This window comes from Vulpes vulpes, chromosome 13 (assembly GCF_048418805.1).
Source record: "Vulpes vulpes isolate BD-2025 chromosome 13, VulVul3, whole genome shotgun sequence".
Taxonomy (NCBI): Eukaryota; Metazoa; Chordata; class Mammalia; order Carnivora; family Canidae; genus Vulpes; species Vulpes vulpes.
Genome location: NC_132792.1, coordinates 106,503,885 through 106,518,150, shown reverse-complemented (window position 1 = coordinate 106,518,150; position 14,266 = coordinate 106,503,885). Strand labels below are relative to the sequence as shown.

The following is a 14,266-nucleotide window of genomic DNA, read 5'->3' as shown; positions in this document are numbered from 1 at the left end:
CCCATCACTTGTTCCTGCAAATAAAGCTTTATTGGAACATATGCATTTGTTCAAGGTTTGTCTATGGTGCCAGTTGCAGCACAAGATTTGAGTAGTTGCAGCAGAGATTCTACGGCCCACTCAGCATGAATACTTACTCCCTGCCCCTTCATAGGAAACTGTCGTCAACCTCTTACATAAAGCAGAATTTTTCAAGCCATAAACTCAAGGACAACCCTCCCACAAACAAAAACGTCTGCAAACCTTCCAGGAGGTTCACACCCCCTTTTGAGACACAGTCACAGAGCAAATACGTGGTGGAGAAGTAAGACTTCGCATCAGTCCCCGGTGCTGCCACTCAGTAACTGTGTGACATTACATAGATAACTTCTCTGGGGCTCTTCTTCCTTCTCAATAAAATAAGAAACACTACCAACCACCTCGTAGAACTATCGGGAAGAGTCAAGATTTTGTAGGTAAAGCACTAACGATGGCTAGCTCACAATATATCTACGCAACTAACCACTGAGAATTCTCTGTCCTCCAAACACAATCTTGATGCTACACATGTAATGACTCATCTGACCCTTACAGAGACCCTAACAGGGCTGGGCCAGGACTCCAGCAGGTTTTCCTTATCTTTAATGAACACAATTTTCATTTTTTAAAAATAAGTTTTTATTTAAATAAAGATGTGGGATGTCTGGGCTGCTCATTGGTTGAGTGTTTACCTTTGGCTCAAGTCATGGCCCTGGGGTCCTGGGATCGAGTCCTGCATCAGGCTCCCTGCAGGGAGCCTGCTTCTCCCTCTGCCTGTGTCTCTACCTCTCTCTCTCTGTCTCTCATGAATACATAAATAAAATCTTTTAAAAAAAGATAAAATAAAATAAAAGTGATGAAGTCTATGGCTTCAGCATTGGGAAAGGACTGACTCTGGGGAGTCAGGGAAAGCCCTGAGCTCTCTTGGAGAGCTGCATGGGTCCCTGTGACCTCTGTCAATCTCCCCAGCTGCTTCCCAAATTAGCAAGAAAATCTCCAGATTCAAAGAAACCTCATGACACACTTTGCAAAGATACCACGGAAAGAAACTGATTTGGTGGCTATTTTTGGCTGGTTAGCAGATAACTGGTCGTTGCAGAAGCAAACCTCTTGAATCATTGGCTTTAAAATGCCAGACTCAGAGCAGAGAAACAGCAGCGTGGCAAAGGCAAACCCTGCAGGGCACCCGCTCTCTCTAGGGCTCTGCTTCCTGAGCCAGTGACGTTCTTTCGACTTTTTCACAAACCAAATGTGCAGTATTATTTTCTCAAGTATTTTCTAAAGTTTGAACTACTTTACTCCTATGAAATATGTGGGGGAAATTCTGCATCATTGAAATGTACCATCTGTTAAATCAGAGAAAAGAATTTTCTTTTCTAAAGATTTTATTTATTTATTTATTTATTTATTTATTTATTTATTTACTTATGAGAGAGAGAGAGAGAAAGAGAGCATGAACAGGGGAAGAGGGAAAAACAGACTCCTTGCTGAGCAGGGAGCCCAAGGCAGGGCTCAATCCCAGAACCCTAGGATCATGAGCTGAGCCGAAGGCAGACGCTTGGCTAACTGAGCCACCCAGGTGCCCTGGAAAAAAGAATTTTCAACTCAGACTAGATAACATGAGAAGCAACACTAATTAAGAACCAATAGTGAGGGATCCCTGGGTGGCGCAGCGGTTTGGCGCCGGCCTTTGGCCCAGGGCGCGATCCTGGAGACCCCGGATCGAATCCCACATCAGGCTCCTGGTGCATGGAGCCTGCCTTCTCCCTCTGCCTGTGTCTCTGCCCCTCTCTCTCTCTCTCTCTGTGACTATCATAAATAAATAAAAATTAAAAATATATATTTAAAAAAAAAGAACCAATAGTCAATTCTTTTATGATACCATTTTTTAGGAGTAAATAACGTTTTTAACTTACTTGGTGAGACTAACGACAGACAGAATTTAAAAGGAAAGCCTGACTTGGAAGTCAACTTAATTATGGCCCTGGCAGGCACAGTTGAATCTTTCAGTTCCCACAAACTCAAGTGTGTCTCACTTCGTGCCTTGACTTTCCCATTACCAAGATGGGGCCAGACTAAAAGCCCTAGTGTGAACACAAGACATTTTTTTTTTTACAAGACATTTTTTATTTCAGCTCAACCACCGTGCTCACAGAAGATGGACATGGCTAGGCTGCTGAGTGGTCCCAGCTAACAGCACTCCACAGGGAAACACCCTCAGGGAAGAGATAACTGTGGTTCATTTTATAGGAACCAGTACCATTAGACCAAGTGAAGTTTTAGTTTGCTGTCTTATCTTGGGCTGCTGTAACAAAATGCCAGAGACTAGGTGACCTAAACAAGAGACATTTCTTTCTTACAGAAGCTAGGAAGTCCAAGATCAACCTGTTAGTAGATTCACTTCTTGGACTTCCTGGCTTGTAGATGGCCACCATCTTTTTTTTTTTTTTTTTTAAGATTTTATTTATTTAGTTAGTTAGTTAGTTAGTTAGTTAGTTAGTTAGTTAGTTGTTATGAGAGACTGGGGTGGTGGGGGGGTGAGGCAGAGACACAGGTAGAGGGAGAGGTAGGCTCCATGCAGGGAGCCCGACACGGGACTCGAGTCGATCCTGGGTCTCCAAAATCAGGGATGGCCACCATCTTACTATGAGTTCCCATGGCCTTTCCTTGGTACCTTCGTGTGAAGAGAGGGATCTCTCCTGCCTCTTCCTCTTCTTATAAGGACACAAAATCCCTATATGTAGATATAAGGGGCTACTTATAGTCCCTTATACTATAAAGGACTATTTATAGTCCCTTTTATGATGGACTACTTCCATCATGGCCATGGTTTATGACATCATTTAAATTTTAATCACCTCCAAACATTTCACCTCTAAAATACCATCACATTGGAGGTTAGCGCTTCAACATAGGAATTTTAGAGGGACCCAAACATTCAGCCCATAACATGCCCTGAATAAAGTTTTTAAAACATCTTTTCATTCAGGTTCTGAAAATGGAATTCTTGCTTTCTCAAAGAAGCCCTCTCTACCGCCCACTGGGTCTAAGCTCTACTACATTCTGAAATCTTAGCATTTGTGTCTCAGTCTACAAAATACTAATTTACATCTGTCCTTTTGTTAAATAAATGCCCTTCTGTCTCTTTCATCTGTGGGTGTGGGCTCCCCTATCAAGAATTCTCTTTGCAGCAGAGTGAAAAAAAGAGGAGGGGGAAGAAGGGGGGCAGTGGAAGACAAAAAAGAGCCTTTGCTTTCCTTCCTTCTGCCCACAGCACTCTGCCCACTGCCAGCATCATCTATTATGAGTGAGGCAGAGACGATGGAGCTCTAGTGTCTCCAAGAAAGAGAAGAGCCACAGGAATGGCCCTTCTCTTTTCATTTCAATAATTCCTGGTCCTGAGGTTCCTCAAAAACCATGATGCTAAAGCACTCACCGTGCTTAGGGATGAGGATAAATCTGCTACTGCACAATCTCAAAATCAGAGTATCTGAAAAATACCAGGGACGTTATCATCACCTCCTTCTTTTCCACGTAGCCAATTCGCAATGGCAAAAGCCAGGAGATTCTATATCAATGGTTTCCATCCTCTGTGGTTTTTTTACGTAAGTTTTTTTATTATCTAAAGATAAGCCATTTAGAAAACACTGAATACATCCATGTCACCACCACTCAGATAATAACATAGAGCATTCCTCGTTCTATGTCAATCCCCTTTTTCATCCAAATGTAATCTAGGGGCACCTGGGGGGCTCAGCGGTTGAGAGTCTGCCTTTGGCTCAGGTCATGATCCCAGGGTCCTAGGATTGAGTCCCACATCGGGCTTCCTGCAGGGAGCCTGCTTCTCCCTCTGCCTATGTCTCTGCCTCTCCCTGTGTGTCTCTCATGAATAAATAAATAAATAAAATCTTTAAAAACAAAAACAAGGGTAACTGCTATCTTAAATTGTAAAATTATAAATTAGCTTTCCCATACTTGAACTTGATATAAATTAAGTACTCTCCAGTCTAGCTTCTTTCTTTCAAATATGTCTGCGAGATCCATCCATGTTGTTACATGGATGTAACAACACACTGATTTTCAGTAGCTGTAGGACATGCTATTGTATGAATATAACACAATTACCCATTCCACTGGTGATAAACATAGTGTGGTCTCTGTCTGTTATTTAGTATCACACAGATTGCTACTGTGAAGATTTTTGCATACATCTTTTCGGGCATCTATGTTTATGTATCTGTTGGGTTTATAAGTATGGAATGGTGAGTCATAGAGCATGCAAATGTTCAGTTCTGTAGCTGTAAAAGAGTATTTAAAAGTGGGTATGTGACCATTGCTTTGGTTCCACATCTTTGCCAACCTTAAGTTTTATCATGCTTTTGAATTTTAGCTATTCTGGTGGGTGTGCAAATTAAGAAAAAAAAATTTTTTTTGCGTGTCCCTGGTGAATAAAGTCTATTGGCCATTTGGATATTATCTTGAAGTGCCTGTTCAAATCTTTCCCCTCTTCTTCTATTAGTCTGTCTTTTCTTATTTATTTAGTAGGAGTAGGCACTCTTTATGTATTTTGAATATGAGTCCTTTGTTGAATAATACATACATACAGATAGATAAAGAGCCCATAAATATCTTCTCCCATTGTGTGACTTGCCTTTCAACCTGTATTCGTGTCTTTTGATGGACAAATCTTAATTTTAATGTACTCCAAATTATCACATTTATTCTTTTATGGCTAGTGGCTTTTTCACATCTTACCTAAAAATCTTTGCCTATCCAAAGTTGTGAATATTATTTTCCTTTATTATCATGTAGGGACTTTATAATTTAACCTTTCACCATTAGATTTATGATCCATCTGGAATTGAATTTTTAATATAATGCAACATAAGGGGCAGGAAGCATTTATTCCCATATGGATATCCAATTAACCTAGGACCAGTTACTGAAAGGATAAACCTCTTCCCACTACACGGCAGCATTACCTCTGTCATCACTAATACACCTGTGAGTATGTCTCTGGACTCCATGCTGTTCCAAGGTCTAGTTATAGACCTTGCACTACTGCACTAAATTGGGGATGAGGGAGCCCTTGCATCAATACCACATGTTTTAGGTACTATAACTTTGAAATAAATCTTCATCCTAGCAATGTAAGTCCTCTCTTTTGTTCTTTTTCAAGACTACCTTGGCCATTCTCAGTCTTGTGCATTTCCATATAAATACTAGAATCAGTCAAAAAAAAAAATACTAGAATCAGTTTGTCAGTTTCTACAAAAAAGGAAAATCTACTTAGATTTTAATTGGGATTACATACACCAATTTAAGACAAATTACATCTTTGCAATACTGAGTCTTCCAATTTATAAACATTGTATATCTGTCCATTTAATTCAGTTTTTAAAAATACCTTTCAACTTCCTAAGTAGAGGTCTAGAATGTCTTCGGTCAAATGTACACCTAGATATCTGATGATTTTATTTTTTTATCATTTTAAGTTTCTAGATTTTGTCTCTGTGATACAGAAATTGAGTTAATTTTTGCATACTGATCTTGTATCCAATGACTGCTAAATTCATTTGTTAATTCTAGCTGATGAAGTATAGATTATTTTGAATAATCTTCATATATAATCATGATGTCTACGAATGACAATTTTATTCTTCCTTTCAAATCTTCATACTTTTTATTTCTTTTCCTGGCTTTGTTGTGCTTACTAGGACTTCCAGTACCATGTTAAAAAGAAGTGATTATAACGGACTTCCTTGTCTCAGTCCTAGTTTCAGGGCTTTGAGTATTTTACCATTAAATATGATCTTTGTTCTATATTTAAAGAGACATCATTCATCAATATCTGCAGTTTGCTGAGATCCAAGTTTGCTAAGAGGTTTTTTTTAAAACAAATGAATATAAACTTTAACAAATGCTTTTTCTGTATTATGAACATGATTTTTCCCTTCAGCCTGTTAGCATACTGAGTAACACTGATTTTTAAATATTCAACCAAATTTTCACTTCTAGAATTATTCCAACTTGGTACTACTCTGTCTTACCCTTTGACTACATTGTTGTCAACATTTTGCCAACATTTTCTTTAGGTTCGTATCTATACTTACAAAAGAGATTGACTCAGGCAGTTTTCTTTCTTGTAATGTCCTTGTCAGGATTGGGGATCAAGGTTATATTCATTAAATAAGTTTGGAAGTGTTCATTTCTTTTTGCATTCTCTAGAGGAATTGGTATAAGAGTGGTATAAGAGTGGTGCTAGTTCTTCTTTAAACATTTGCATCACTCATGAGGATATCTGGTCCTAAGGAATTCTTTATAGAAAGGATTTATTTACAGATCCAATTCTTTAAGACCCAAATATGTAAATTTTGTCAAATGTTCCTTTCATATGCACTTATAAAGAATATATAATCCACAATTATGTGGTATAATGATCTCTACATGTCAGATTGGTTATACTGGTTGATAGCATTCAATTAAAATCTTCTAGAGCCAAGCAGATTTTATTGTCATCTTCTGCTATCAGATACTTAAAAAGCATGCTAAAAAGCCACTCTAATTGTAAATTTGTCTATTTACATGATATTACAGGTTATTTTGTCTATCAAAATTCATTTCATATATTCTGTAATTAGATATAAACAAATTTGGGTTTCTGGTGTCTTGGTTAATTGTTCCTCTTTGTATCTAGTTATGTTTTCTGCCTTAAGTTCCACTTTGTCTCATTTGCTATATCACCTGATCTGCATGGAATGTCCTTTTTCCATTCATTTACTATCAGTCTTATTGACTCCCTATATTTAAGGTATTTTTGTAAGGAGCATTAACTGAATTTTGCTGGGTTTTGGTTTTTTTTTAAGATTTTTACTTATCTTTTTGAGAGACAGTGACAGTAAGAGAGATCAGAGGGAAAGGGAGAAATGGACTCACTGCTGAGCAGGGAGCAGGACACCAGGCTCCATCCAGGACCCTGAGATCATGACCTGAGCCAAAGGCAGACACTTAACCAAGGGAGCCACCCAGGTGCCCCAGGTTTTTTAAAATTAAATTTCACAATCTCAAAGTTTTAATTGGAATATTTAACCCATTTTTTAAACTCATTTTTTAAAAGATTCATTTATTTATTTTAGATAGAGAAAGAGAGCAGTGGGGAGGGACAGAGGGAGACAGTGGTAAGCATATTCCATGCTAAGCACAGAGCCAAGTGAGGGGTGCAATCCTACAACATTAAGATCACGATCTGAAAAAAAAAAAAAAAAAAAAAAAAAGATCACGACATGAGCCGAAACCAAGAGTCAGACACTCAACTGACTGTGCCACCCAGGCACCCCTCACCCATTTTTATTTAATGCAATTATGGATATACTTGGATTTAAATCTACATTCTACACATTTTCTATTTTTCCTATTGTTCAGTGTTCCTTTTTCTCTCAATTCTCACCTTCTTTTGGGTTAGTCAAGTTTTCTTCAATACTCTCTTCTCCTCTATTATCTTGTTAATTATATATTATTTTACTATTATTTTAAGGACTATCATGTAAATAACATCCTTCACTTTTTCAATTAGCAATAATTGCACTTCAGATAAATCTCATTGGCTACGATACTGCCACTGTGCAAAGCTACATCCTTCACTTTTTATTGATTAGTACTTTTCCCATTGTCTAGAATATAAAAGGACTTTAAAATAATTCATTCCTATTTACCCCCATTCCTTTTTTATTCCTGTTTATTGTCTATTTTGATTTTACATGTACTTTAGTCCCATGAAACATTATTATTGCTTTTTACAGTCAGTATTCATTTAGATTTCCTCACATTTGCCTTATCCATTGCTCTTCATTCCTTCCTGCATCTCCATGCTTTTAACTGGAGTCATAAATGCTTCTTTCTGAAGAATCCCTTTTAGTATTCTTTAGGGTGCATTTGCTGGCAATATATTCAGTCTTTGCTCTTGGAAATGATTTTATTTCATCTTTATCTCCAAGGAAAATCTCGGTATAAAATTCTACTTTGGCATTTACTTTTCAACAGTTGAAAGACGTATTTCATTGTTTCCTAGAGTCCATCATTTCAGCTGAGAACTCTGTTGTTAATCTTCCTCTTGTTTCTTCAAGAATAATAGGTCTTTTTTCTCAGGCTGCTTTGGAATTGTCTTTTTGTCTTTGACATTCAGAAATGTTACTGGCATGTGTTTGTGTCTTTCTTTTCATTTATCCTGCTTGGGGTTTATAGGACTTCTTTAGTCTGTGGTTTGGTACACTTCATTAGTTTTGGAAAATTCTCTGTTAGTATCTCTTAGCATATTGCCTCTTCCATTATCTTTATGGGGTTCCAACTGACATGTGTGTTAGACCTCTTTATTATATATCATGTATCTTTTGTGGGCATTTTCAATTTTATTTTTCATCTTTTCTCTCTTCCTGTTTTTTTTTTTTTTAAGATTTATCTATTTATTCACGAGAGACACAGATTGAGAGAGGGAGGCAGAGACACAGGAGGAGGGAGAAGCAGGCTCCATGCAGGGAGCCCAATGTGGGACTCGATCCTGGGACTCCGGGACCATGCCCTGGGCCAAAGGCAGGCACCAAACTGCTGAGCCACCAAGGGATCCCCTCTTCCTGTTTTAGACAGGATATTTTTAACTGGCCTATCTTTTAGATCACTAATCTCTCTTCAGCTGTGTCTAAGCTAGTGTTAAATCCACCTATTGATGCTTAATACCATTGATTCTATTTTAGTTCTAGAATTTCTATTTGATTGTTTTTTCTATTTGATTTGTTATGTAAATAGATTCTAATTCTCTGGTGAAATTCTCCATCTTGTCATTTACTGTCTTGAAACTCTTCATCACAGACATTAAAGCCCCTGCCTGATAACTGCAAATCTGTACCAGCTGTGTGGTTTTTGACTGTTTTGACTTTTTCTTCTCTTGATCCTGCTTCTTATTATGCCTGATATTTAACTGAGTGATGGATATTATATGTATATGTAAAACTACAAAGGATCTAGATGATACATGATTTTCTGATTTTCTTTAGTTTGGGACAGGCAACTATATCAGGAATAGATCATCTTAATCCAAATCAGCAGTTTAGCTGATTTGAGGCTTAGTTTCAGTCTTTGCAAATTTGGTCTATTTCTGGTTAGCTAGTTTAAGGTTGGGTTTCAGTTTTTATAAAGTTGGCCTATTTTAGCAAGCTATTTCTCCTAGGACATAGTCCTCCAGGGTTCCTGACTAAAGTGGGAGGGTATTTATAAGCATGGGGTGTTTCCAGGATATCTCCACCTTTGTAAGCCCCAACTCTCACTTTTATCTCCTTGGCATCATAAGACTGTTTACAGTTTCACTCAACCATTCAAGCTTTCAGCCTGTGCTGTTTATGAACCATTTTTATTTGGAGAGGGAGGGTCTCAAAAGCCAGACAGTAACATATGAGAAATTAAGTCTGAGATGGGACTGACCTTTTCAGATTTAATCTTCTGGCCACTTTCTAATAACATACACATCAAAAACCTAGAACCAAAAAAAAAAACAAAAACAAACAAAACAAAAAAACCTAGAACCAGGATGGAGAACGCATCAAAAAAAAAAAAAAAAAAACTTAATACCATAAATCTGAAGCAAAGAAAAGCAAAAAAGAAAAAGCTGAGAAGTTGTTGGAAGAGGTGGTGGCAGTGACTTCAGGGGATCAAAGATGACTGAGAGGAGGATCCTACCCAGTGAGTGTTCTTCTTCTCCGTAGGGAGAAGGAATTCAAACCCATTCTCATAATCTAAAGAGAAGGAAAACCTGAGGAAGGTGGAGACTCATCACTGGGAAGGCAAGGAGAATGGTGACTTCCAGCCGCCGTCAGTGGAGCAGCCTCTATGTAGGTGACAGCATCTATCTGAACCAGTGCCTGGAAATGGGGAGGATTCGGGGAATGGGAAATAGCTGAGCACCGGTGTGGGGGTGCAGAGCTCGGCTCAGTCAGAGACCAGATCGGGTGTGGGTGGAAGAAGCTGCATGAAACCAAGTCATCTCCTGCATCTCCAATCCTACCTTCATGAATGTATTACAGCTTGGGGAACACACAAGGATGCCATGTCCCAGGACCAGCTTCCCTCAGTTCACTGCAGGGACCACTGCTTCTGCAGCAATGTGGATCTAGAAAAGAGGAATACTGCAAAGGGACAGGAAATGGCTGGGGGACTGAGGGATCAGGGGACAGTGGGATGGCGGGCAGGCTGAATTCAGGTTGTAGAGGACCCTGAATGTCAAATTAAAAAGATCAAATCACTTGGGCCTTTGGCCACAAGATCCAAAGCAAAGCTCTTCTAACCAGACCATCTTTCTGTTCTCCACTCAGCTCAGCACACTTCTCTTATGGGCACCACAGCCAAGGCCACAAAATGTGGGGCGTTGGCAGCAGCACACAAAGCAGATGGGAAGCAAAATTTAGAACACAAAGTCCAGCAAAGGAGCACACCATCAAATTCTTCCACTTAGCACCATGGCAAGGACACTTAAAAAAAAAAAAAAAAAAAAGACTGCAATGGATGGGATTGTCTGTGAGGCAAGATTGCAGATAATGAGGAGGCTTCAGATAGCATGTTTAATTACTCACAAAATGCAGCCCTTGCTGGCTTGGGTCATAGCCTCAGGCATATTGGGATGCCTCTCCCCACTCCTCTAGCACCCCCAGAGTGTGTAGTCAGGCAAAGCGACACTCTTGATGGCAGCAGCAGAGGACCCACCTGCACCACCAGCCTCAGTGCCTAGTTCCCAGTTCCCACCATTAAGGTAGCTCCAACCACTCCTGCCCTCCACCTCAGCCCTGTGTCCCCTCAGAAGGAAGAGAGACCCAGCAGCAGCAGCCCTCTCAGGGGAATATTGTGAGAGTACTGAAATCATTCTTTCCAAAAATCTTTCACCCCTCAATTACAACATCCATCAAGCAAGATCATAATTGCCAGTTTAACTATCTTTCTAGATTAGGAATAACTAGCAGACATGTTCTAATATCTCCCTGGATATTTGGTTCCCATCCAAGACTCAAAATACACAGATTGCATTTCTCAATTTGCTCGAAAGCCTTATAGCTTGACCCCAGCTCTGCTGATCACCACCAGGACTCATTACTATGATAATGATTATGGATACACCAAGTCCTGGTTTCAAAGGCCAGAAATGAGGCCTGGCATCCCAGGCTCTGCATCAACTGGCCTGGCTCAACCCACTCCCCTCTCCAAGCCTCCAATCTACTCCCCACTCTCCCACCCGCCTACACTCACATCTTCTTTCCATACTTGACTACATCCCACCTCCATCTTGAGTTCACTCCTGACCACACCGGTCTGACTCCCACAGGAGAAGGGACCCAGTGAGGGAATCCCAAGCCAGGAAAGAGAAGCAGCAGCAGATGCCTCCCTTTCTCCCTGAGGGGGCCAAGCACCATGATAAATGCTTTCCAAATGTCATTTCATTTAAAGCTTGCAACCACCCTCTCAGAAAAGCATTATTATTGCCATTTTATGTATGTAGAAACTGAAACTCAGAGGGACTGGAGGCATGTGTCTATGGGATCCAAAGCCTGGCTTTAAACCAGCATGCTGCACTAAACAGCCAAAGGAGCGTTTCCATAGTGGGGTGTGGGGGTGGCAGGTGGCAGCGCCCAGCAGCCATATCTGGCATTTTACAGGCAGCAGTAAGTGCCAGCAGAATGGATGAGTGAGTTAACGCCAGAAGAGGAGGATGACCCAGCCAGGAAGAGGGGCAGGGGGGCGGGAGGATGGAGACAAGGCAGAAACAAAGGCAGGCAAGCTAGAAGCAGCTAGGAATGTGAGGAAACTAAGACAGCCAGGTTGATGAAGCAAAGACAGGAGACATAATGACGGATCAGCCTGGACAAAGGGGACCCTGCCAAGTCCCTGAAGGCACGCAGGCCTCCAGGTGTTGGTGATGACCAATAACTGAAGGGAGCGGCCTGTCGGGCCCCGCAGCTCTAACTCAGTGTGCCCCACACCAAACCTACCCACTCCCCCCAGGAAACCTGCTCTTCCTCTCAGGCCCACGGGTTCCAGGACAGCCCCAGCTCCCTCCTGGGGCCTCGGCTCTGGCTTCGCCTTCACCCATGCCCCACACAGCTGTAAGTGAGGACCAACCTCAGATGCTGCAGTGAAGAAAACAAGCACAATTTACTGCAATGTGTACCCTGGCCCATTCCCCTGGCCCCAGGCCTGGGGTGGAAGGTAGGCCATCTTCCAGCCACCCACTGCTCTTTCACCTGCAAGGGTGGAGCATGCACCCCACCCTCCCTCCTCACCTGTCCTCAGACCCTGGCATCTGCTCACAATCTTCCCTCCACCCTCATGTCTGCCATCCTCTTACAAGAAGTCCCCACCTCAATGGCCTGGCACCCCCTACCTCAGCAAGAAAGAGGTGGGAGGAGCCACACTTCTACTGGGTCCTGTTTACCAATCACACAAAGTCACATCCAGAAAGTTGGTAAATCCACATTCTTTTGCTTTTTTGTTCTTGTTATTTGTTGGGAGGGAGGGAGCAGAAGTAGAGGGAGAGAGAGAATCCCAAGCAGGCCTCAGGCCCCAGGCCCCCCCAGCAGAGCTCGGCATGGGGCTCCATCTCACAACTCTGCTATCATGACCCGAGCTGAAATTAAGAGTCGGAGGCCTGACCTACGGAGCACCCAGGCTCCCGCACAGCAAGCACCTGGCAGAGGCAGTGTCTGAGAGGCAGGAGGCTCTGCCGCCGGGGCCACAGGGACAGCAAGGCTTCGCGGTCTCCCCGAGAGTCCAACCCGGGGCACATCCGAGAACACACACAGCGTCACCTGCAGCTCTGCAGCCTTCCTCGTGGCTCACGGACACCGAAAGCTCCCTCCCTCCTCTGTGGGTGGGAGGCTGCAATCCCTGCATACCCGCCACTATGCTCTCGGCACCCCAGGGGCCGGCAGATGCCCCGAGTGTCGCCCCTGGGAGAGGGCCGCCAGCCCCCCAAAGGCCTGTCTGTTCCCCCTCACCCTCACATCACCCGCACTGGTCCGGTGGATGGTGTTCAACATCCGACTTGAGCCGAGGGCAAGCTACAGTTGTGCAGATCCTGGAAGTGTGATAGTGTGAATGGTTAGTGGCAGGCCCCGTCCCAAGAGCCCCGCCAGGATGGGGAAGACAGAGGTCCCTCCTCAGCCCCCTGAGCCAGAAGCTGGGGAGACTGAGTGGTGGCCTGCAGACACCAGGGGCTCCCCATCCTCCCTGCACACACCCATGGCTGGGGGGAGCGCCCGATGCTGAGTGCACCTGACTGTCCTCCCTCGCCACACTCCGGAGCACGGGGCTCAGCACGCTTGCACACACACCCACACCCACACCGACACCCACACACACACACCTGGCGCAGGACAGGCCCTGGCCACTTAGATTAGGGAGTCCTGCCATTGCCCCCGGGGTTCCTGGAGGTGCACACCCCCGGGGCGCCCAGTAAGAATGATGACAGGGAACCACACAGTTGGACACAATTCTGTGTCCCCGTGAAGCATGTTTACAGGTAAGAAAAGGTGTCGGTTCTCCTCGGGAACAATGCAAAGAACTGATCCAGGAATCTAGAGACGAGCTGGCAGCAAGGACCACCGGGGTCTGGTCCAGTTTTCTCATTCTGCAGATGAAGAAGCTGAGTCCACGAGACCCGCACAGATCACCGAGCACATGATGTCACACTCACTATTTTGTTTTATTTAGTCTCTCTCTCTCTCTCTCTCTCTCTCTGTCTCTCGGCATCTCTGCCCCTAGAATATACACCCCAAGAAGGTCAGGATTCTTGCCTGTTGTGTTTGCTGCTGCTCCCACAGTGCTTAAAACAGGGCCTGGCACATAGCAGGCACTCAGTAAAAACGTGACCAACGCAGCTAATTACCCACAGTCATGAGCCATGTGCTCTGAGGACATCATGCTGCTTCTCAGCACGCTGCCAGCTATTGATTCCAGAAGGATTAACAGTAGCCTCACCAACAAACACCCCCCGGGGAGCCGTGCTGCGGAATGACTGGGTGTTGGGGTGCGGCAGTACAGTTTGCCTTATCAGGTCAGTCTTCAATCCACTGATTACTCTGAGCCTTTTAGAAACTGACTGGAAACACTAATGAGAACCCAAGGCCCTTCGATCAATGAGGACTGATCAATATGGCCAAAACCCACTATGGAATATGCAGACAGCGCCATAAACCCACAGCTGCCCTTCTCCCCC

General features: G+C 42.9%; 1 protein-coding gene and 1 pseudogene across 16 annotated transcripts in view; both read right to left on the bottom strand.

The window, feature by feature from the left end:
- FHOD3 (formin homology 2 domain containing 3) overlaps window positions 1-14,266 on the bottom strand; it is a 465,123-nt gene that overhangs the window by 430,364 nt on the left and 20,493 nt on the right. The gene's annotated exons all lie outside the window — the stretch shown is intronic.
- LOC140595226 (U4 spliceosomal RNA) lies at window positions 7,524-7,648 on the bottom strand (annotated as a pseudogene).